Below are 22,939 nucleotides of genomic sequence, written 5' to 3'. Positions count from 1 at the left end.
CGGGGTGAGGGACAGCTTAGTGGTTGGGAGCACTTGCTGTTCTTTCATAAGACCTCTCAGTTCAGTTCCCAGTTACACAGCACAGCTCACAACTACCGGGGATCCAACATCCTCTTCTGGCCCCTCCCACATGCAAACACCATACAAAAATACATAATCAAACAGAAAAAAACTTTTAAAAATTGTCTCAAAACAAAAAAAAATAACAAAAATTTTACATCTTTTTCTTACTTAGATGTAACAAAAGCAATATTTAATTTAAACTGAGTGTTATAACACATAACCTCTTGCCAGCCCTCTAATCTCATAAAAGAGAATAGAAACAGGGATTAACATTCTGAGGTAGCTATGAATTGAGTGTGAATTTATTCGTGTACATATATACCCACGACCTAGGTTCCTCATTGAAGGGAAAACATGCAGTGTTTTTGTTTCCGAATCTGGACTATATTTCATTTAACATAATGATCTCCAGTTCTGTCCATTTTTCTGCAAATGTGTCATGATTTAATTTTTTGATATAACTGCATAAAACACCGCGGTGTGTATGTAGCATATTTCCTTTGTCTGTTGATGGACATACAGACCTGCTATTATAAATAATGCAGTAATAAACACAGATGGGTAGGTATCTCTGTGGTGCGCTGACTTTGAGTCCTTGGAAATCTTCCCTTTGACACTAACTTAGGGATCTTAATTTCCTGTTGGGTACTTCTAGTTCCTTCCATTGTAGTAAGAAGTCCATCAGCTGTGGAAGGGTGTCAGGTATTATGGAGAAGAATTCTAGAGTGTGAATACCTTTGTGCTATGAGCTTAGTAAGTGGTGCAGAGTACGAAGTTAAGAGCAACTCCAGGAGGAACTTCCCTAGTAAAAGTGACCAGACCAGAAAAGCTAAGTGCAAAGCTCTGTCATACTGAGGGCCCCTGGGAAGGATGGATCACACAGGGTCTCACCATCCCTGCTGGATTCCCTGATTCGTGTTCATGCTAACAAGTTAATCAGGGTGAAGTTCACTATGAGTTACCAGTCTGACCTTCGCCTACCCACCACTTAAATGACTTCTTTTGGAACTCATACTTGTCCTCCCTCAGGGACTGAGAGGTGGAAGAACCCATTCCCCCCCCCCCCCCCTGAGGCCCAGAAGTAGGTTTTAAATTAAACAAGGATCCGCTGGCCCAGACAGAGTCCGTTCTTGATATCAACAGTAATTATACCTTACCAGGCTTTGGACTGGGATCACTGGCTGCTTAAGCCATGGAAGAGTCTAGAATCTAAAGCGCCTGAGCCTTTTTAATTAATTATGGACTGCACTTCGTCCCACGCAAGGAAGTGTTTAATAAATAATCAGGCGATTGCAGAAGCACTGTTTAATCCCAAGCCAGAAGAGAGAGAGGGAGGGGGGGGGGGCTTTTTTTTCTCTTTGCAAAGAGTCAAGTCCAAAGAGAGAACATTTGTTTACAAGTTTGAAAAGGGGGGGGGGGGGAGGTCCGAGAGGGGGCGTCTGAGAGGCCAGCCTTTATTCCTGAGTGAAAACAATGCAATGGTTCATGCTTCTGTCACATCAGCTTAAAAGTAATTCTTATGAACCAAGAGAAAATTGAGTTAGGGAAAGGCTTCCTTTTAGAAATTTAACTCCCAAATAAGTATTTATAGGCCTCCACCCTTCATAAGAAAGAACATAAGCAATACACTGCTTTGTGCACCAAGGGCATCCACCAGGAAAAGAAAAAAAAAAGTCACTTTTTAGATATTTTCTGTCCCTTCTTTCCATTCTCCCCGCCTCGACCCTTGATCTCACCAAAAACCACACCAATTCCTTCACAAGGAGATCAAAATCAAACAGTCATGTTCCACGCTGAATATCAACAAAATCGACGGAGATGAGTGGGAAGGAGAGCATCTCACATCATATTTAAAATGTTAAACCGGGTTCTTATAATTCCCCTGATTTAGCTTTTTTAATTAAAAAATTCAGGCTTTATCCAACATTTGCATATTCATGCCTCTATAATGTGCACTGATTGCATTAAAGACAGAAAAAAAAAGCATGTAAGTGCAGCCCAAATATAGTTGCTCATCAAGTGCACAGTCTATGTATGCATAGATAAATATTTCCAAACAAATTAACATACACCCCAGCGCAGGTGCTCTGGCCGCGCAGCCCTCCCTAGCTATTTCCGTCTCACTCTTCTTTCAATATCCAAGAACTCCAGTGAAAGTGTGGATAGCTTGGTGACTTTTAGTTTTAGTGGAGCTTTCCTTCAGAAAAATCACCGGTCAGAAGAACCTGTCATTAGCAACATGAAGTGTGTGTGTGTGTGTGTGTGTGTGGTGTGTGTGTGTGTGTGTGTGTGTGTGTGTGTGTGTGTGTGTGTGTGTGTCTGTGCCATTCATTCAATACCAAAAGCAGGCTGGTAAGACGGCTCAGTCAATAAAATGCCTGTCACACACACATGGGGAACTGAGCCTGTATCACCAGTCCACACAAAAATGCTGAGCATGGCAACATACATATGTAACCCCATTGCTGAGAAGGTGGAGACTGGGGGATCACTAGGACTTGCTAATCAGCCAGTCTAGTCCATTGGTGTGCTCCAGGCTCTGTGAGAGAGACTTCCTCTTGAAATAAATAAATAAATAAATAAATAAATAAATAAAGCAAGCAAGCAAGCAAGCAAGCAAGCAAGCACTGGGTGGGAGAGATGGTTCAGTAATTAAGAGCACTTGCTGCTCTTGCGGAGGACCTGAGTTTGGTTCCTAGCTTGCTACTGTCTATAGCTCCAGCTGCAGGGGACCTGACACCTCTGTCCTCTAACACACTCCAGAGTGTGCGCACAGTTTCTGTAATCAGCACAGAGCTCCAGTAGTAGCTCTGGGAAGGGGCATTTCTCATCCCCAACAGATGATTCCCATGTCCAGTGAGGCAGTCACAGTGGGTGTCCCTCAGGAGCCATCCCCTCTGATCTCACGCTCAGACCGAACCAGAGGTTGGCACCCACCAACCACCCAGGCTTTATAAACAAAGTTTTATTAGGACACAGACACGCCCACTCTTCTTCAACAGCTGCTTGTACACTTCCAAGAACAGATTCTAACAGCTTTACGAGCGACCTTAAGACCTGGACAGGCTAAAAGACTTAACTATCTGTTTACAAGAAACATCTGCTAATGCCAATGGCGGCCAACTTGCCAGTCTCCTTCAGCTGGATGGTGCAAAGTTGTAAACAGCAGGTGCAGCATGGGATGTTGGCATTAGCTCCTCCTAATAACAGACTATATGTCAGAGACGCTTGCTGAACGTAGAGCAGCGAAGAGCACCACGAACGTGAGTGGAGTGAGGAAGAGGAGACGCATGCGCTACTTGAGCATCTTTTAGACGTCCAAACACTTCAGCATGAAAGGAGGGACCCAGAAAGGGAGCCTAGGCTGCAGGTCACAAAGTCCAACCACTTTTTGAACTCACATAGGCCTGCTATGGGGCATACCGAAAACTCACACTGAAGTTCACCTCAGTGTAATGGGACTGGGGCTTGGCGGGGCCTTTTGGAGGTGATCAGCTTATTAGGAAGGCGGAATGCATTTCTCGTGGGAGCGAGCACACAAGGGCTGATTGGTTTTCCCTGAGTGTTTGTTTGTGTTACAGAGAGGGAGGGTTTCAGCTGCCCTGTGGGAGCCTGCCGCTGTCCTGATTCTGTCCTGCGTGACTTCTGCGCACGCTGTTTCCTGTTCTCCACAGAGAAGCTCATCCGCCAGCGTCATGTCCACGGATGACCCAAACAGTAAGGTGACCGAACCTCGTGCCCTACAGATTACACAGGTTTAGGGGGTTTCTAATAAAGAAAAAAAAAGAAAAAAAAGAACCGAACCAACAAAACAAACAAGCAAACAAAACCTCAGGTATAAAGGAGTTGTTTTTTCCCCAGCGTTTTAAATCCCATATGACTGATCAGCCTTCCAGGATTCCAGGAGCGCTTAACAGCTTTCTAGTATTCAACCAAAAGCCGGTCATGTTGACAATTCCAGCTGGCAGTTTTTTTCCTAGATCTAGAGTACTAAACGTTTCAGAGATCTGCCATGGTCTGTGTGTTCCTGCTCTTTAGGAACAAGAGAAAACAGCCTGGATAGGAAGAGGAAACCAGTGTCAAGCTGAGCAGTGGAACATAAAGATGGAAGGTTTGATGGTGTGGTCAGTTGGTGGAATGTTTGCCTAGTGTGTGCAAAGGCCCGAGTTTGAGCTCCAGCACCGCATTAAGCCTAGTATAGCAGTGCCCGCTTGTAATTACAGCAGCGGAGGGGATAGGACAAGATCATTGTTTGCTACACAGCAAGTTTAAGGTGAGCCTAAAGACAGGAGACACTGCCTGCAACTACCAAAGAGACATAAATCAAAGTCAGCAAGCAGTGATGTAATTCTCCACTGCCCTTGCTGGACTTAAGACTGGTAGCTAAGCCAGGTGCACTTATTTAATCCATCACTTTAGCAGAGGCAGGTGGATCTCTGTGAGTTTGCGGACAGCCAGGGCTATGTAGAAAGATCCTGTCTTGGGGGGGGGGGCAGGGGAAGGCAGCTAGCTGCCTAGGATAATTGAGTACTCATAAAAGCCCACCTGTATATGAAAGTCCGTGGGCAGATTTTCCTTTGTAGTAGTGATTGGTTAGTTCTTGTGTTAAGAGGACTCTAGGACCGCCATTGAATAGGAAGTAAGGCCAAACCTATACAAAATCAAACTGTGAATAAAGGAGAATTAAAATAAAAAATGACAGCATAGCTCACAGAATTAGAGCTGTGGCTCAGCTGTCTGGAAGTCACTGCTATCATATGCTTTGGACACGAGACATGAAAAATTGCCTAGCTCTGTCCTGGCGGAGAGCTTGCGAGAAGCGCGCTTGTCTGCACTTTGTCGGGCCTGTGACACAGGGAAGGCAAGGGGCTGGTGAGACTGTTGGCAGGCTGATAAGTTTCTTTGGAAACAGCCTGCGAGGGCTGCCAGGAATGCGAGGCTTCGTGTTCTGGTTCCCAGCTCTCTCTCTCTCTATCATGTCGCACAAGCACACCAATGGGACTTTAAAATAGCTGCGTTTGAGAAAGGATGCTGCGTTTGAAGTCAGGAATTCAGCCTCTTACCCAGGAATTGTGCCTCTGTAACTATCGGGAGCACAAAGAACACTTAACTTCTCCAGGTCTGTGTGTTTAACAGGGTGGTGGGTTGTGCTGTGGAGAGACGGGAAGGTGTGATTTGGTTTCTTGGTAGGCTTAGGGCTAGGAAGGCGAAAATGCCCATGCTGCCCCCAGGCATCTTAAATTATCACTTTCCATCTTGCTGAAGTTTCAACTCAGAGTGCTGCTCTTTAACGAGCTCTCAAAGATTATGCGAGCCACTGTGAATGGGGGCTTATTCAAAATAAATAAATAAATAAAGATTTTCACACGTGCAACTAAAGATCTTCCCGACACAGTAACTATGGGCCCCAAATCCAATGTCAGATGTCCTTGGATGGTCACATGAAGACAGAAGGAGGGACTAAGGTTTTGCGGCACCAAAGACGTGGGGTCCTGAGAGCTCGCGGCACATGAGAGGGGGTACGGCTTGAGTGTGAAATGTCCCCGACAGGCTCTTGTACTTGAACACTTAGGACCCATATGGTTGAGCTGTTCTCAGAGGTTTTGAAACCTTAGGAGGTGGAGTATCACCTGGAAAAAGAGGGTCACTGCGGTAGGCCTTGAGCTTATGAGACATTTTTAAAAAATGATTGTTATCTTTGTAACCTGATTACAGGCTCTCGATGGGAATTTTGCAGAATGAGAAATGATGTCATGTTGTAATATCAAAAGCTTAAAAATGCCTGTGTGGCTGTCACGCTACTCTGGACACTGAGCACCGTGGCATCAGATGCAGTCTGTCTGGCTGGTGTGCTGATCACGTGGTCTTTGAGAGGCACTATGCTCTGCGTGTTGGAATTTCTTTATCATCCTTTCTTCTCTCCCTCCCTCTTGGCTGTGCCGTAACTCAATGTGCTTACCCATTACGCAAGAGCATATGTGGAGCACAGATCCTCTTTGTTTCTGTTTTTTTTGCTTGCTTGCTTATTTGTTTGGTTTGGTTTGGTTTTTCCATACAGGGTTTCACTATGTATCACTGGTTGTCCTGGAACTCACTCTGTAGACCAGGCTGGCCTCAAACTCACAGAGATCTGCCTGCCTCTGCTCCCCAAGTGCTGGGGTCACAGGCATGTGCCACCACCTCCCAGCTACACTTCTACTTCTTAGCTGTCATGAGTAAAGCTGCTGCAAACATGGGTGTGCATGTGAGCTGAATAGTTTGCTCTTTTGTCAGTGGAGTGCATATGCTCATTTCTCATTCAGAACTAAAATATACCACATGATTATGGGTATTAATAACCTCAAAGAGATTCTCAGGGTCATAAATCAACTCTGCTGGTGAGGTTCCCTGCCACCCTCTTTCTCTAAAGCCTCTTTCAAAGAACCCCCTTTGCACATTGACAGTTCCAACAGCTGCTTCCCTGTTTGGTCCTTAAGAATAAGTACCTGGTAGCACTCAGAGGAAGGACAGCAGGTTACCAAGAAGAGACTTGATACCCTATGAACATATACAGGGGGAGGTAATCCCCCTCAGGAACAGTCATAGGGGAGGGGAATAAGGGGAAAATGGGAGGGAGGGAAGAATGGGAGGGTACAAGGGATGGGATAACCATTGAGATGTAACAAGAATAAATTAATAAAGGAGAAAAAATGAAAAAAAAAGAATAAGTACAGTCCCTACCTCTCCATGCGAGGTGCCGTTCTTCACACATCAGAGATGAGCTGATGTCTGTCTCCTGCCTCAAATATTTACATCCAAAGTAAATACTAGTGTTTTATGACATTGTCCCCAGAACTTCTGACATCTAGGTTATCCATGAGGCTTCTGAGTGGCATTCTATAAGGAAGGCTGCATTTTTCATCTTTTCATTCCAATGTATGTCTCTGCTACTTCCCTTAGGCCTGAAAAAAGAGATTTAAGGGCCTGTTTTCTCTCCATGATGCGTCCAGTAGAGCTCGGGTGCACAAGCTTACCTGTCATTTTGGTTTCTAAAAATAGCCCATTTATGTTTAAAGGCTGAAGCCTGGTGTTTATGTCTGACAAATGGGTTCAGGCCAAGGAGCATTTCAGACCAACTATACCACATCAGAGAACAGGAAGGGTACTGAGGTCATCGTGTGGGTACAAGGACCAGCCCCGTTTACTCTGTCACTGTGTGTAAACTTTCCCAGATGTCGTATTTTTAAAAAGCATGGTGGCACATGCCTATAATCCTAGCACTCTGGAGACGGAGACAGGGGATCATGAGTTTAAGGCTAATATCTACCACCTCAAAAAGAGCAAATGTGTATGTGCGTGCCTGCAAGAACTGAAGGCTTGCTTACGCATGCCATTCAAGGACAACCCCCTCTCTGCCCCGTCATTCTGTCAAGCACCTTTAGTTCACCATGCAATCCTTCTCTGTCTCAGTTTCCCAGTTTTCAATAAAGAGTTAACAGCACAAACTGTGCTATGATTACTAATTGGCATCCGAAGATGCTTAAAGAAATACCTTCACACCTTCAGGTTCTAGTAAACAGAGCAGTTGTATCAGCAGATCATTAATAGAAAAGGCTGCATTTTCTCTGTATGGGACTGGACCACAAATCCCCAATGAGTACACACACAGGTGTACACACACACACACACAGAGAGAGAGAGAGAGAGAGAGAGAGAGAGAGAGAGAGAAGTTGGGAGTGCTGGCCTGTAGAGAAGTAGAGGAGCAAAGCTGAATCCCTTGAGTCCTTAGAAGGATGCAAAAGATCCCAAAGTATGCATAGCTTAAGAATAGTGTGGTTTTTACATTTTTATCTGAGCATTTGATGGCGCCAACGTGTGAAACAAACAGCACGTAAAGAGGGGACTCTCTATGACCCAATATGGAGAAGAGGTCAAACGGAACTTCTTCACTGGCTTGCACCTTATGGCTGGAGTACCAGATTGGAGTACCAAAGGGGGGGACCCCAGTGAAATGAGTGCCCCTGCTTCCACAGGCTTCATGTTTCCTTCCCTGGGCATTTATTTTTACTCCTTTCATGCTTCCTTCCTGCCTGACCCTCCCACTGATCCTCAAGGAATACGCAGGGCCTGGCCTGCCCTTATCTTTTACATAAACAGTCTTCTGACTTTTATGGATCATAAAGCTGCTTGCACACATCCGATTTAGCACAACCTATTTCCATTAACAGTATCGTTTAACACTTCCTTCACACTACAGGGATCTAAAAGGTTTAGTAGCCCGAGGAGATCCCAAAGCAAACCAAAAGCATCTGCATGGGGAAGAGGATCGCTTGTAAATCAGAGGTTTATGTTCCCATGTAGGAAACCTGTCATCTTTTGAAAGTGACAGAAGTAGTTTTCTGCATGTCACTGTGGAGCAACTGTATAAGTGCGTGACTTTTCAGAAGGTACAATCAAGCCGTACATCTGGAGGCAGTCACTCGTCGTCTTTGACTTGTCTATCTGTTGAATCAGGTGTTGCATTAAAGTGCCTTCTGGTCCTAGTGCTATGACTCTGCTAATATTGAGGTGTCCTGTGCTAGGTCCTGTGGGGTCAAAGAATCCTTCTCACATTCAGGCAAAGGGTTGACCATTGGGTCCAGATTCTTGCCAGCTGACATGTTCTGATTCCCCCCATGAATCCTGCTTCCCCAGAGCCTTCCCTCCTGAGTGCCTTTAATCAAGATGGCCCTTGGCCCATGATGACACACAGAGCTATAGCCCTGAGCAGCCTGTGTTCCATCACCCCAACACCATGGTTTTCCTGACCAGCCTTTGACACTCAAAGGATGACTATGCCAAGCCCTAGATATATCTCCCTCTCAGCGTGCCTTTTCAGAATGACTGCAGGACGCTGTCTTTTGCTGGGGTAGGGAGACCTCTCCTCAGATCCCCAGTCTGAAACAGCAGACAGCATTAAACCATGTGTAGACTGTTGTTTTTTGTTATTGTTTTAACTATGCGCACATACTTACAATCAATTCAAGTTTATAAACTATGCACAGTAAGAGATTAACAATAATCAATAAAATAGAGCAACTAATATATTATACATTATGTTTGCGATCACTCTGAACGTCTTAAGACATGTATTTTAAATTTTACTTTTCTGGTTTGGGAAGAGCTGTTATTGTTGTTGTTTTGTTTTCTAACACAAGATCTCTGTAGCGCTGGCTGGTTTAAACTCAGCAATTCTTCTGCCTCTGCATCCCGAGCACTAGAATGACAGGTGTAAACCACCATAGCTAGCGCAGGATATTTCTATTATGTTATAGATCTCAACAACTTCCGCATATTAATTCTCTTCCTAAGCTACATTTCCACTTAAACACAATAGCTTCCATCTGGTGCATCTGAATTTCCAGCACGCTTATTCTTGTGTGCTAGCAATGCCGTTGAGTGAAATAAAGTGTTCTTGAACAAAAGGATAGTATTTTCAAACTTCAGCAGTAGCCTTGCTCTTCCAGGTGATAAGTTACTAACAGGTTGGTAGTGAATACAGCATGGAAATGCCAAGCAAAAGAACGGTTCACATCCCAGAGAGGACAAATTAGGAAAAGATGAATTCCATCCCACTAAGAATGACATAGGAATTTAAAACTCAGAAATTCCTTATACATGGAATTTTCCATGTAACATCTTCAGCCATTAGTTAATTGAAAAGAACTGAAACTATGTAAAAACAAAGCCAGAAGAAAAGGAAAATTACTGTTTTCTCCTTCCCACTTTCCTGAGGAGGAAAGCAAACTGAGCATGTAGCTGAAGAGACAGCAGTGTGGTGTGAATCATCAAACACTCTGCTAACCTTTCCAAACAGAAGAACAGCTGTTTCCTGGTGAGGGGTAGCTGTGGGGTAGGGTTGTTTGAATCCCCATCTTCATCCCCTTTTCCTTCTCCTATTTCTTCTCTCTGCAGTTCTGCATACAGTCTTGGGTAGATGGCCTGACTCCTCCTTGGGCCCTGGGGCTGTCCACCTGGAAGGGGCTCAGGGTCTGCCTGCCTTAGCAGCCCTTCAGAGCCCAGCATCGCTTTCTTTTCTACACTTTGTTTCTTCCCATGTGAGCAAGACCCTGATGTGGCTTCCACCTTCTGTGCTCCACCAGGCAGGAGCCACTTCCTTTATCTTTATGAATTTTAAAAATAGAAATAAAGTTGGAATAAACACTCCCTGGGGAGTTATGACTAGGGTATGCAGGAAAGCACTGAGACAGCACAAGGCGCTACCTAATATCCTACCGAATATAAGTGCAAAGAAGCAGAGAGGACGATGGCAGCGAGATATGCTGTGGTTATGGCTTTATAATCATGAGAGCAGCAATTAATTTGTATCTAGGAGAACAACACTGGGGACCATAGATGTGGCTCATTTGGAAGAGTGACTACTTGGCATACACGGGGCACTGGGTTTGATCCCCCAGCTCTCCATGACCCAGAGGTTGGGGCACAAACCTCTGATCCCAGCTCTGGAGAGGAGGAGGAGGAAGGAGAATTAGAAGTTCAGCGTCAGTGTCAACCTCAGCTGCACAGTTAGCTTGAGGCCAGCCGGGGCCAGGTGAGACCCTGTCTCAACAAAAACAATAACAGTGCATCTTCTGTTGCCAGGTTGTCCATGCCTTTACAGTAATGGGGGAAACTGACTGCAAGCTATTGGATGCGTGTTGTTACTGCTCCGAACGGTTTGACAGGAATGCGCTTTCTGTCTCCATCTGACCCTAGATCTGAGGAAACAGAATACAAACCACATACATTCCTTGTCTCACACTTAGTGAGGGGCGATCATGACTCCCCACCCCTACCATGGCTCATATAATGAGTTCCTCATGCCTAGAAATGAACATGTGCTGGGAGAAGTCATCAGATTGAGATATTTTTTTAGAAAAATGGGTACAGGTGGTTCGGCTGTTACATTCCTGTAATCCTTTCTAGACTCTTCTTTCTTTACCCTGCCCTTCTTTACACAATTACACTGTAGGGAATCCCTTGAGGTAAGACTTGCTTCCACCTCCCCACCCCACCCCTCCCCCCGCTCTGTCATTCACTGCATAGGTCAAATCACTCAATGTCAAGTTGCTCGGTCAGATTGCTCTACTTCTCTGAGTCTCGTTGTTTTCTTGTACAGCTTGGCTTGATGATTGAATAAGGCACCGTACAGGGGCCTAGCAGTGCAAAGCCATCGCTCGGTGCAACTCAGTTACTTGTCCCTCCCCCATAGCTGGGGGAGGGAGGCTTACTTTCAGGAGGATGTGACTCCATGAACTCATGGCAGCAGGCAGTTCCGTGAAGGCAGGAGGATTTGGCTGGAACGCCAAACATCTGGGAAGACTAGGAAACAGAGGCGGGACACAAAAGATGGCCAAGCTGTAAACCTCAAGGCCCATCTCCTAGAGATCCACTTCTTCCCATGAGGCTCCGCCTCCTGAAGGTCCCACCCTCCCTAAACAGCAACCGCAACTAAGGACCAAGTGTTAAACAGAGGAACCTGTTGGGCACATTTTCTATCTAAATAGGTAACGGTACCTATTATTATTATTGCAGTCTCCTTTTGATGCCCCTAAGGTCTGAGGTCTTGAGACCTCTGGATTAATTCCAAGGAGGAGTGCCCAAGGCTGACATTTTAAGGAACACACTGGGAAACTTCTTCCATGTGTGTTTTTCATACTGACCACCAGCTCTCTATGCTGTGGAAGTCAAAACTTCCTCCTACCATAACACTCGGTGAGTCTCAAGTCAACTCCTTCTTGTCTGTCATAGACCTGACTGTTTTTCTTGCAATGGCCTTAGTTTAGTTTGTCCCTGAAGCATGTTTTGGGGCCTATGTTCAAGTTGTAAAATATTGGGGGCTTTGTTTGTTTATTTGACGGTAAGAGTTTTACTGTGTAGCTTTGGCTGGCCTGAAAATCACTACATAGATCAGGCGAGCCTCAAACTCACAGAAAGTATGCCTGCCTCTGATTTCTTAGTGCAGAGACTAAAGGCATGCATCACCATATCCAGCCCCTGGAAGAGTTTGGAAAGCACTTTCCAATCAATAACAAGTTTGTTCTTCTGAAACTTTTGCCGTAGGTAAAGTATTCTCGCCCAAATACAGCAGGGCAATAATATTAAATTATTCGCTGTCATTAATTACAAGTAAATGGAAAACAATTTCCATTTTCCTCTAACTTCTTTTGAAGTGGAAAGCAGTTGGGTTGTGAACACAGCACACTATCTCAGCCAGCCAGAGCTGTCAAAACAGTACGAACATAGACAGGAATTCAGGGGGCTGGAAGCGAGTACTTGTAATCTCAGGCTGTGAGGCTGAAGTGGAGAGCTAAAGAGGTCTAGGTCAGCCTGAGCTACACAAGAAAACCTTGTCTGAAACAAGACACAAAATCCAAACAAGTAAAATTCTAAAGAATTTACTCAACACAAGTCTCCTAGGGAGAAAGCGAACTATCCCCAGGCTATCCCCAGAGGGGAGAAACTGTTGCACCAACCTGCCCACAATATCCTCCTCCTTGTACACCCTACCACTAAAATATCAAAAGCCACTCATCTGTTGATCAAATTCTCTCACCAGAAGGGAAGGAAGAGGTGAAAATGCCAACACATGGAAAAGTCATCACAAGAGTCTTCACAAGTGTACATCCCAAACATTAGTGTTTTACAAGTTCAAAGAGATTAAGTTAACCTCCATCCTTGTCTCTGGGGAGCTTTTCCTGTGTCCTGTCTGTCAGTGGGCCCAAACAGGATGGAAGCCAAAAGTCCAGGTGGTAATATCATTGTTGGTTCCCAACCCAGTCTCCATGATACGTCTTACTGTGGCTCTTGGCCTTGACTGTGCATTGGAATTGCCTGGGAAATGTTAACAACCATTGGGACAGCTCCTGATGCAATGTTTCCGGAACTTTAGTGCATATGAGAACCAACCACCTAGAGAAAGCCAGATACGGGGGCACTGGCTTGGCAGGTGTAAACAGGGGAGGTGGATTTTCAGGGTCACCTTAGACTGCATAACAAAAGTTGAAGACCAGCATGGGCTGCATGAAATATTGCCTCAACCAAGCATCTCTGCCACCTCCTAAAACAGAACCCCTTAGAGAGCTTCTAAAACTCCCAAAGCCCAGGATCAACTCCAGAGTACGCACCCAGGTGTTTCTACCCCTCTAGTGTGCTGCAGACAATGATGCAAGCTTGCTGAGAGCTAGCAGTGGGGAGCGTTAAAGCTCACTGAAAGCATGCCTTGGTGACGTGCTGCCTTGGGTGCAGCCCTGTACAATGGAACATTACGATGATGAAGAACATCAGAAAGTGGCTGGAGGACTTAGGTGACTTGAGGTAGACATTCTATTGACATTCTCTCTGTGATCTATACAATATCTATAATACTCAGTCTTTACCAATATTATTCTGGTGAATGCCACCCTCTTGAAAACGTTATTTCCCAGCCTGTCTTGAGCAGCAGATAGGCTTGGAGTATGGCTTATTCCCAGTCAGGGTGGGGAATCTGGAAAAGCTCTTGAAGAGGCCTCAAGGCTAAATGAGATCTTGGCCTCAGCTCTCTTTTTCCTACCTGAAGCACATGACACAGGAAATCAGCTGACTCTCTTACAACCAATAGATGCACTTAGAATGTTGGGTGATGGTCAGGAGAATGTGGAATCTGCCAGTGACAGGGGATGACAAGCCAGCCCAGCTGTCTGTGAGAGGACTTCTTTGTCTCTGTCTTTGTGGTTTCAGACAGGGATTGCAGACAGCTGAGGCAGATACTGCTGCTCTTAGCTCTGCCTCCCAAGTTCTGGAATTACTGGTATTCACCAGACCCTAGCCCTTAGTTTGTTTAAACTTTCTGCCCACATACAGCTTTAGGAGGTGCTAAAACTCCTAAAGAAGGAAGGAATAAAACAAGACAAGTAGAAAGGAGGTATTTACAGAAATGTTTAATAAGGAAGGAACTAAGAATTAAAAACAATGCAAGCAAGGCATGGTGGCACATGCCTTTAATCCCAGCCCTCAGGAGGCAGAGCCAGGCTGATGTGTGAGTTCTAGGCCAGGCTGGGCTACATACTAATCCAGACCAGCCAGGGCTGCCTAGTGAAACCTCATCTCAGACAAAAACAAAACAAGAAAGACTGAGGGCTAGTGAGATGACTCAGTGGGTAAGAGCTCTTGTACAAGCACGGGGACCTGGGTTCAAATCCCCAGAAACCACATTAACAGCCAGGCATGTGGTTGTATAACCCCTGCACTGTGAGGGGAAGATAAAGGAGGATAGCCAGGGCTTGCTGACTGCCAGCATAGCTCCAGGTATGCTGGGAAACTTGTCTCAGGGGAATAAGACAGCAGAACAGGACATTGGACACCATCCTCTGGCCCTAGCACCATACACACCACTCATGCACACACACAAAATTTTAATTAACATTTAAAAACCAAAATGGTATGAGACAAAAGTGTGCAGTTGAGAACATTTATATTCAAGGGTTTAACTGTCTTATATTAATGCGATTATTCTCCTCAGTGGCCATCTGCTAGGCCCGTGGCTCTTTAAAAAAAAAAATCTTGAATCTGGTTATTTTTCAATCTTTGTGATTCTAAAATTAACTATGCATTTATTTCAAACTTACACATCCACAAATAAAAAACTTACAAACAAGCAAAGCCATTGTTTTTCTAGTATAATATTTTCTTTAATCTTAAAAGTGTTTTGTTTGCATGGTTTCCTTTCTTATTAAAGACTGTTGGGCAGCTGTGAATAACAAGTGGCTGTGGTTGTCACTGACTTCCTTAGTACCTGAAAGAGTTGAACACAGTTAAGACAACTGAATGTTACCGTGGGACATGGGAGAGAATGGCTGTGTTAGGAGGGAGCAGGAAACGCTTTCTGCCATTGAGGATAATTTTAATGGGAAAACTGTAAAGCTTTTTTTGTTTAAAACTCTACTTTATTTGAGGTGTTTAAGCATCAGCCTGTCAACCCTATGTTAGGAGAGAGGTTAGTGGTGGCAGGGGGCCTCTTTACTTCTCCTGGCTGTTTAGGGTTGAAGAGACTTTGACTTTATACCAGTCTCTATCAACTGCAGACACAGCCAGCAGTCTCCTCCAAGCTGCTGCGCCCCGAAGCCTTCCTCTCTATCTGTCTGCTCTAAACTGCCACACCGTCTGTCTGTCTCTGGTCTCTTCAAACTGCTACAAGCCACACACCAACACCACACACAATCTCCTAGCTCTCTCTAGGTTCTTATTTATATATTGTCAGAGCCCTGGACCAAGCCTGTCTCCAGGCCTCATGGGGCAGGCTGTACAGCTGACAAAAGTCACGCCCCACAGGAGGCAACTAACAGCTTGTGGACAAACTAAAGCCCAAAGTAAAATCCCACATTTGGGATTAAAACAGAAACATATTTACATGACTGAGTTTATGAAGAAGCCAAAACTTCTATTACAGAAAGCTTTTTTCCTAAATCATATTTCCATTTTAATTGAAACATAAAAACATATTAATGACAGTGTGCAATACATTGATACACACACAGATGTGTGTGTATAATCCACTTAAACACATCTTAAATGTTTGTCCCCTCTTTATGGAAAAAGAAAAAGAAAAAAAACCAAACCAGCCAAACAAACAAAAACACGAACTTCCAAAACCTCAAACTTTCTGTGCCACAATCACTGTCACCTCCCCCTTCCCATAGTGTAACAGCACAATACATCTCCTTGCTCTTAGCTACCTGTGTCAGCAAACTGCCCCCAGTCTGCCTAGCAACCTATGATGTCATTACCTGTCTGCCACTAGGTGAGCCAGCTGCCCAGAATGTAAAAATGGCAAACCCATCTATCTGGTCTCCTTTCCTCTCTTACTCTTTTCTTACCTCTCTTGCTGTCTCTTGTCTCTATGTCTCTGTGACTCTGTCTCTGTCTCTGTCTCTCTCTGTCTCTGTCTCTGTCTCTCTTTGTCTCTGTCTCTGTCTCTGTCTCTCTCTGTCTCTGTCTGTCTGTCTGTCTGTCTGTCTCTCTCTGCCTCTCCCCTTCCCTGCTCTCCTTCACTCCTAAAATAAACTTCTCCATATTATATCTGTTGCCTGGCATCTTGTTTTCCACACTTAAAATCTAAAAGCTTACACCCATTGGTCAACTTTTCCCCATCCCTCCAACACCTTCCTCAACCTCTGTTAACACTGTTCTCCCTTCAATATCCACAAGAATGACTGTATAAATTCCCTACACCTGAGTGAGGCCACTCGGCGCTGTGCCTGGGTAATTTCACTTCTCATAACTTTAGTTCATCCATGTTGTCACGAACGGAAATCCATTCCTTGTTCTTGATGAACAGCATTCTGTTATGTATATACCCACTGTTTTCTCCACCCACTTGTCAGCTAATGAGCACTTAGGTTGTTTCTGTGGCTTGGCCATTATAAATTGTGCTGTAATAAGCTTGGAGAACTGATGTTACTTTGACATTCTGACTTCATTTCTTTGTGCTCAGTAGCAGTATTGCTGAATCATGTTGTGTAAATCCATTTAATTTTTAAGAAAGGAGAGGGGGCTGGGTCCACGGCTCAGTGGTAAAGCACTTGGGTAGCATGTGCAAAGCCCTGGGTTAAACCACTAGTACTTGAGGAATCTCCATGCAAGGACAGTGACTCCACAATTACTGAATAGATTTACTTTTAAACCACCAGTGGGCTGAGACTCCTTTTTTTTCCACATCTACAAAAACTTTTGACCTGAAAGCAAAACCAAAACCATTTATTTATATATTTTCCTTATGAGTGCAAGGGAAGGTCAGAGGACTTGCAGGAACTGACTTTCTCCTTCTACCATGTAAGACTCAGGGATCAAACTGAGGTCAGCAGGCTTGGCAGCAAGCACCTTGACCTGCTGAGCCATCACAGACTTACTTTGACTTTTTAAGAGGAGTCTGTCTTGCTGGACTGAGGTGAGATGTTGCTGTGGGGTTTTGTTTGTTACTTTGCTTGTTTGTTTGGACACAGGGTCTCACGTAGCTCAGGCTGGCCTTAACTAGTGTTAGTGTGGGCCAGCACACCTAGTTCTCATTGCAGTTTTAATTTGTGTTTTCCCAATCATTAGTGGCCCTTAGCATTTTTCATCTATCCACTGCTCATCTGTATACCTTCTTTTGAGAAATGTCTCTTAGATCTGTTGCCCATTCATAGATTCTTTGTCTTTCTATTGTTGAGAACAAGTATTCTAAGTACTATCATTTCATTTTCAACTCCATTTAATCATAGGGAGAAACTAAGTTCAAGGTCCCAGGCCCTAGGGTAGCTGGGGACTTCCCAATAGAGGAATAGCTTCTGTTGTAAGGAAACAGTTGTCTGGGTCCAGACATCTCAGGGACAACTTCTCCATCTTGCTGGCAGGGTCAACTAAGTTTGTGTTCCCAGGCCCAGGAGCCTACTCCTATCCTGATTGATGGAAACTCCCTTGCTCAACCCCTTATGTCAAAATATAATTGGACAATGGATACTACAGCACATTTTGTTCACCCTGGCTTTATGGTTTTATCAGTTATATATGCTGTACAATGTCCCTTCAGGGTTGCAGTTCAGGTCCTGAGTCTGTTCTGCAGCCTTGATCGATGATTACAATAAATTTTCATCATCTGCATTGACCGGGTGTTTGAATGATGTTGGATTTAAGTGGCCCCCACAACATTATCAACTGTTTTAAGTTCTTCATATATTCTGAATATTTGCTCCTCCTGAGATGTGTACTTTGCAAATTTCTCTCACCATTAGTAAGTTGATTTCTCTTCATTCTCATGGTTCTTTTCTTTGTTGTGAAGATATACAAAGTTCTGATGGAATCCATTTGTCTGTCTTTTCTCATTTGTTTCCTGTTCTTTAGAGAATCTTCAGTAAGCAGCCTTGCAAATCCTAGTGTCAAGTGTCCCCATATTTTGTTGCTGTTGTTCTTATGTTGACCTTGTACCCTGAAGGTTTGCTCAAGTTGTTTGTTCTAATAGTTTTTTGGTTGGAGGTATTTGGGGTTCTCTTCATAGAAGGTCACATCATGTAGCCTTGCATGGTGGCACATGCCTTCAATCCCAGCACTGTGGAGGCAGAGGCAGGCGTCTCTCTGTAAATTAGAGGCCAGCCAGGGCTATACTGGGAGAACCTATCTCAAGAAAGATCACTTCATATTCAAAGAACTTAACTTCCTCTTCTGCTTGAATATTTCTTTCTTTTGTCTGGTTGCTTTGCCAAAGGCCTCTAGTACCAACATGAATAAAAGCAGTGAATGCTGCCACCCGTTTCTCAGCTTAGGCCTTATAACACCAGTTGGCAGCATTTAACTGTTGAGTCACATTACTAACTCTCGACTTAGTGTGCTTGGCCTTTCGCCTCTATTGAGGCCTGATTTTCTAACCCTACTTTGCTCAGCAATTTTTTAAAAATCATGAACGTCAAGTTAAGTTTCATTAAATGCATCTTCTGTATCTATTGGGATGATCCTCTGACTTTCACCATACATTGTGCTCATATGCTATATCATATTTATTGATTTGCATATGTTGATCACAGTCAATCATCTTTTTAATGTGTTGTTGGACTCATCTTGGTAGCATTTCATCCACATGTTTGTATCTGTATTTATCAAAGACAATACTTTGTCATTTTCTTTCTTTTGGCACACTTACCTGGTTTTGTGTCAGAATTTTGTTGGCTTCATAGAACATGTTGTTCCTTCAAGGTTTTTTGCCTCTAATGATTTGAGTTTGGTATCATGCTCAGTGGTACAGCTATCCTTGGTGGATGGCATTCTTTAAATTACTAATTTAAGCAATTAGTAATTTCCATACCTATTATTAATTATTAGTTTCTTAATGATTTAATCTTGGTAAGTTGTATATGTGTAGGAATTTATCTATTTCTTCTAGACTATTAAATTTATTGAAATATAACTGTTCTTAATAATCTCTAATGAGTCATTGCATTTCTGTAGCATCAGTTGTAACATCTCCATTTTCACCTCGAATTTTGTATCCTTTTCCACATCCCTGACCCCCACCCTTCCACTTGCTCTACAGCTGAGCTATATCCCCTTTCTCTTAGTCTGGCTGAGGGATTCATAGTTCTGCTTATTTTGGAGGAGCCAGCTCTTCTTTAGTCTTCTTTAAGTCTGTATTTCATATATTTCTATCTAACCTTTATTTTTTCTCTTATTAATTCTGTATTTCTTTTGACGTGTTTTAGTTCACTGAGATATAGCTATAGCTGTTTAGTTGTGATCCTTCCAAATGTTTGGATGTAGGTTTCAGTAGCTCTAAACTTAGCTCTAAGTATTGCTTGGGCTCTGTGTTAACTATTTGAGGGCTCTGATACTAGGTGTGTATAGATATTTAGGATTATTCTTTCTCTTGCTCACTTGTAATGACCTTCTTTATTCCTTTTTATTGTTTTAGACTCATTGTCTATCTTATCTAATGTCAACTATGGCTTTCCTTCGTTCTTAAGTATTACATTTGTAGGATACTTCATCTCATCTCCTGCTCTTGGTCTATGCTTACTCTCAAGGGTGAAGTTGGCTTCTTATAAGGAACACATTGTTGGGTCTTGTTATTTTAGTGCTTGCTTTTACAAATTCAGTTTACCTTTTAATTTAATCATTTAATTCATTGGCATTTAACTTAATTATTGATATTATAATTGCTATTATTATATATAATTATATACTACATACATATATATATATATATATATATAATAAGACCTTATTAAAACCCATTTTGTATTCCTTCCCTCCCCTGTTCCCTCCTTTCCTTGCTCTCTCCTTCTCTCCTACCTATCCTTGCTAGCACACATGTCACATATGGAGATGAATGACAACTTGCAGGCTTCAGTTCTCTTCTCCCACCATGAGGATCTTGGGATGGTTCTCAGGTTGTCAGGCTGGACAGTTGGTATATTTACCCCTGAACCATTTCTCACACTGTAAGTGAATTTTAAATCTTATGGTGTTTTTGTCTCCCTCATTACTGACTTTCTATTTGAAGGGTTCCCTATAGTATGTTTATACAGGACATGTGAAATTATAGTCTCTCAGATTTTGTTTGGCTGAGAATGTCCTTTTTATCTGTCCATTCCTAAAGGATAGTTTAGCTGGAAACAGTATTTTTGTGTAATGTGGAAATCTGTCTTCTAGGGATAACAATTACTTCTTGAATCAAAACAGCTGTGATAACTCATCCCACCCACCCCACCCACACACAGTATCAGGCCTAGAAGGAGGTAGATGTTGGTCATCAGATCCTCAACTGAGATGCTAACCATTTGCTGCCCCCAGCCTCCCCTAGTTGTGCATAATCCAGCCTCAGGCAGGTGGTCATGGCAGGTGCCACAGTGTACAAGAGATGGTCAGTTAACTGTGGTGAGTGTCATGAGTGTCACCTACTGGAGTAAACTATTCAGTGATGCCTTAGAGTCACCCACACTCCTAAAAGTACCTCCTTGCCCTGCTTTTGTAAGTAACCCTAATAAAGTCACTGTTCAATAAGCTGGACTTGGACAGACTTCAGGCTGTCGTGGCTCTCTTCATCTGGGGTGATTAGATTTAGACCTCACAGGAAGTGTCACCACCAGTTAACAGTTTCTTTCCCTAAGTACAGAAAGTCTCATGACATTCTCTTTTGGGCTTTAAGAGTTTCCCCCCCCCCCCCCCGAGAAGCTGGTTGTCAGAATTGAGACAACCTTGTTATTCATTTCTTCTTATTGTCCTGAAAACTTTCTTATTTTTACCTGTGCTTGGGTACTACACCACATTTGATTGAGTTAAAGGAGAAAACTCTGCCTGGTGACCTTTTGGTCTTCATATACTAGGATATTTGTATCCTTTAAGTTTAGGGGTGGAGGCTTTATTTTATTTTATTTTTTGATTTTTTTCCTTTATTAATTTATTCTTGTTACATCTCAATGGTTGGGGTGGAGGTTTTAATCATCTCTGATTATACTTTGTATCTCTTTGGATTCTCAAATTTCTCTGACTATGATAATCTGTGTGTGTGTGTGTGTGTGTGTGTGTGTGTGTGTGTGTGTGTACACGCGCACGCACATACCTGTGTATAGTACATATAGAGGTCAAAAGTCATCCTTGAGAGTCATTCATCTACCTTGTACTTAGAAACTGGGCTCTCACTGAGATCTATGGCTCACAAGTTTGGCCAGACACCAGTGAAAGCCCCAGATGTACATTTTCCTCTCAGTGCTGTGATTATAAATTTATATGGGTGCTGGAGTTTGAATTCAAGTCTTTTCGAGTTTTACCAACTGACCTATCTCCCTGAACTCCCTGTGCCTTTCCCATGTCCCAACATCTTTATAGGCTTCCTTTCATGCCTCTTTATCTCTTTTCTGGGGTTGCTTTTTCAAGTGTCGGTCACTGTTAATGCCAAGAATTTAGATTTATTCAACTTAATGCTTTTCTAGTGCTGCCCTATGTCCACACTTTTCAAAAAATTATAAAACAATTATGATAATTAAATAATAACTATTCTGTTTCTTACCCCACCCCCCATCTCCAGTCCTTTCTTGAACCCATCTAGTAATATGGCTAAGTCACTGTGTGGGGTAAGAAGACATGTGACAAGGACAGTTCTCATATGTCTTAGTAAGTACCAGTGAGTCCTGTTATATCCTTGGCTTTGTTCTCATATGAGGGGCAAAGAACCGCAGGCCCTATTGTTCATAATGTGTTGTAGCTCTGACCTCAGAAATTTGCTCAAGAGAGTGACTGAGACCCCCTTAGGAAGAGGTCTATGGAGAACAGCAAAGTATTCTTAACATTTTGAAAATGGCAGGAATGCTAATAAGAGAAGCCACAAAGACCCAAGAAACTGGGGTTCTCTCAGAATTAGGTGGGAGTATTAATCTTAAATCAGTTAAACTAACAGTTTATTCTCCTTTTAAATCTAGTTTCATGCTAATGACAAATGCCAAGATAGGAATTATTTCTCATTAACTGTAAACTACAAATACCAATCTGTAAAGAAACCAAGAGAATCTGATTAATTTTAAGAATTTATCAAAATAAATGTTCTGTACAGAACAGTAAATCAAGCCATTGAAAGCAAATTTTCATTAGTAATTTGAAAGTTAGCCCCAAGGCTACTTTAACTTCAGATATTTGCAGAAGATTAGTGTTTACTGAGTATACTTGGTTGAGAAATTTTGTATAAGGCAGTGGCTTCACAAATTAAGGAAAGAATAGGGGCTCTTGAGATGGCTCAGTGGGTAAAGGCACTTGCTGCCTATCTAAGTCAAAATTCTATTGCTATGAAGAGGCACCATGACCAAAGCAACTTATAAATAAAAGTAATTAGGGTGTTTTTAAAAAAGTTTTATAGGATTAATCTATGATCATTATGGCAGGAAGCATGGTAGGTGGCAGGCAGGCAAGCACAACATTGGAACAATAGCTAAGAGCTTACATTTGATCCACACAATGGAGGCAGAAAGAAAAAAAATCTGGACCTGGCCTGGGCTTTTGGAACCTCAAAGCCCTCCCCCAGTGGACACGCTTTCTCCACCAAAGCCACACCTCCCAATCTTCCCAATGGTTCCACTAACTGGAAAACTGACATGCAAATATATGAGCCTATGGAGGCCGTTCCCATTCAAACCACCACAGTGACCTAAGTTTGAGCTCAAGAACCCGTTACATGGTAAAAGAAGAAAACCAAATCTACTAGCTTCTCTCTGACCTCCACACACATGCAATGTTGTGGGTGTACCCCCACACAAATAATACATAAAGGGATAAATAAATAAATAAATGTGATACTGGAGAGAGGGGGGGCGGGGAGGTAGCTACTGTGTTGAGGAACTGGGATGGCTATCTCAAGCCTACCCTA

This window comes from Acomys minous (genome assembly GCF_964271855.1).
Source record: "Acomys minous genome assembly, chromosome: 9".
NCBI classification, from domain to species: domain Eukaryota; kingdom Metazoa; phylum Chordata; class Mammalia; order Rodentia; family Muridae; genus Acomys; species Acomys minous.
Note: the sequence above shows the minus strand (reverse complement) of the source record.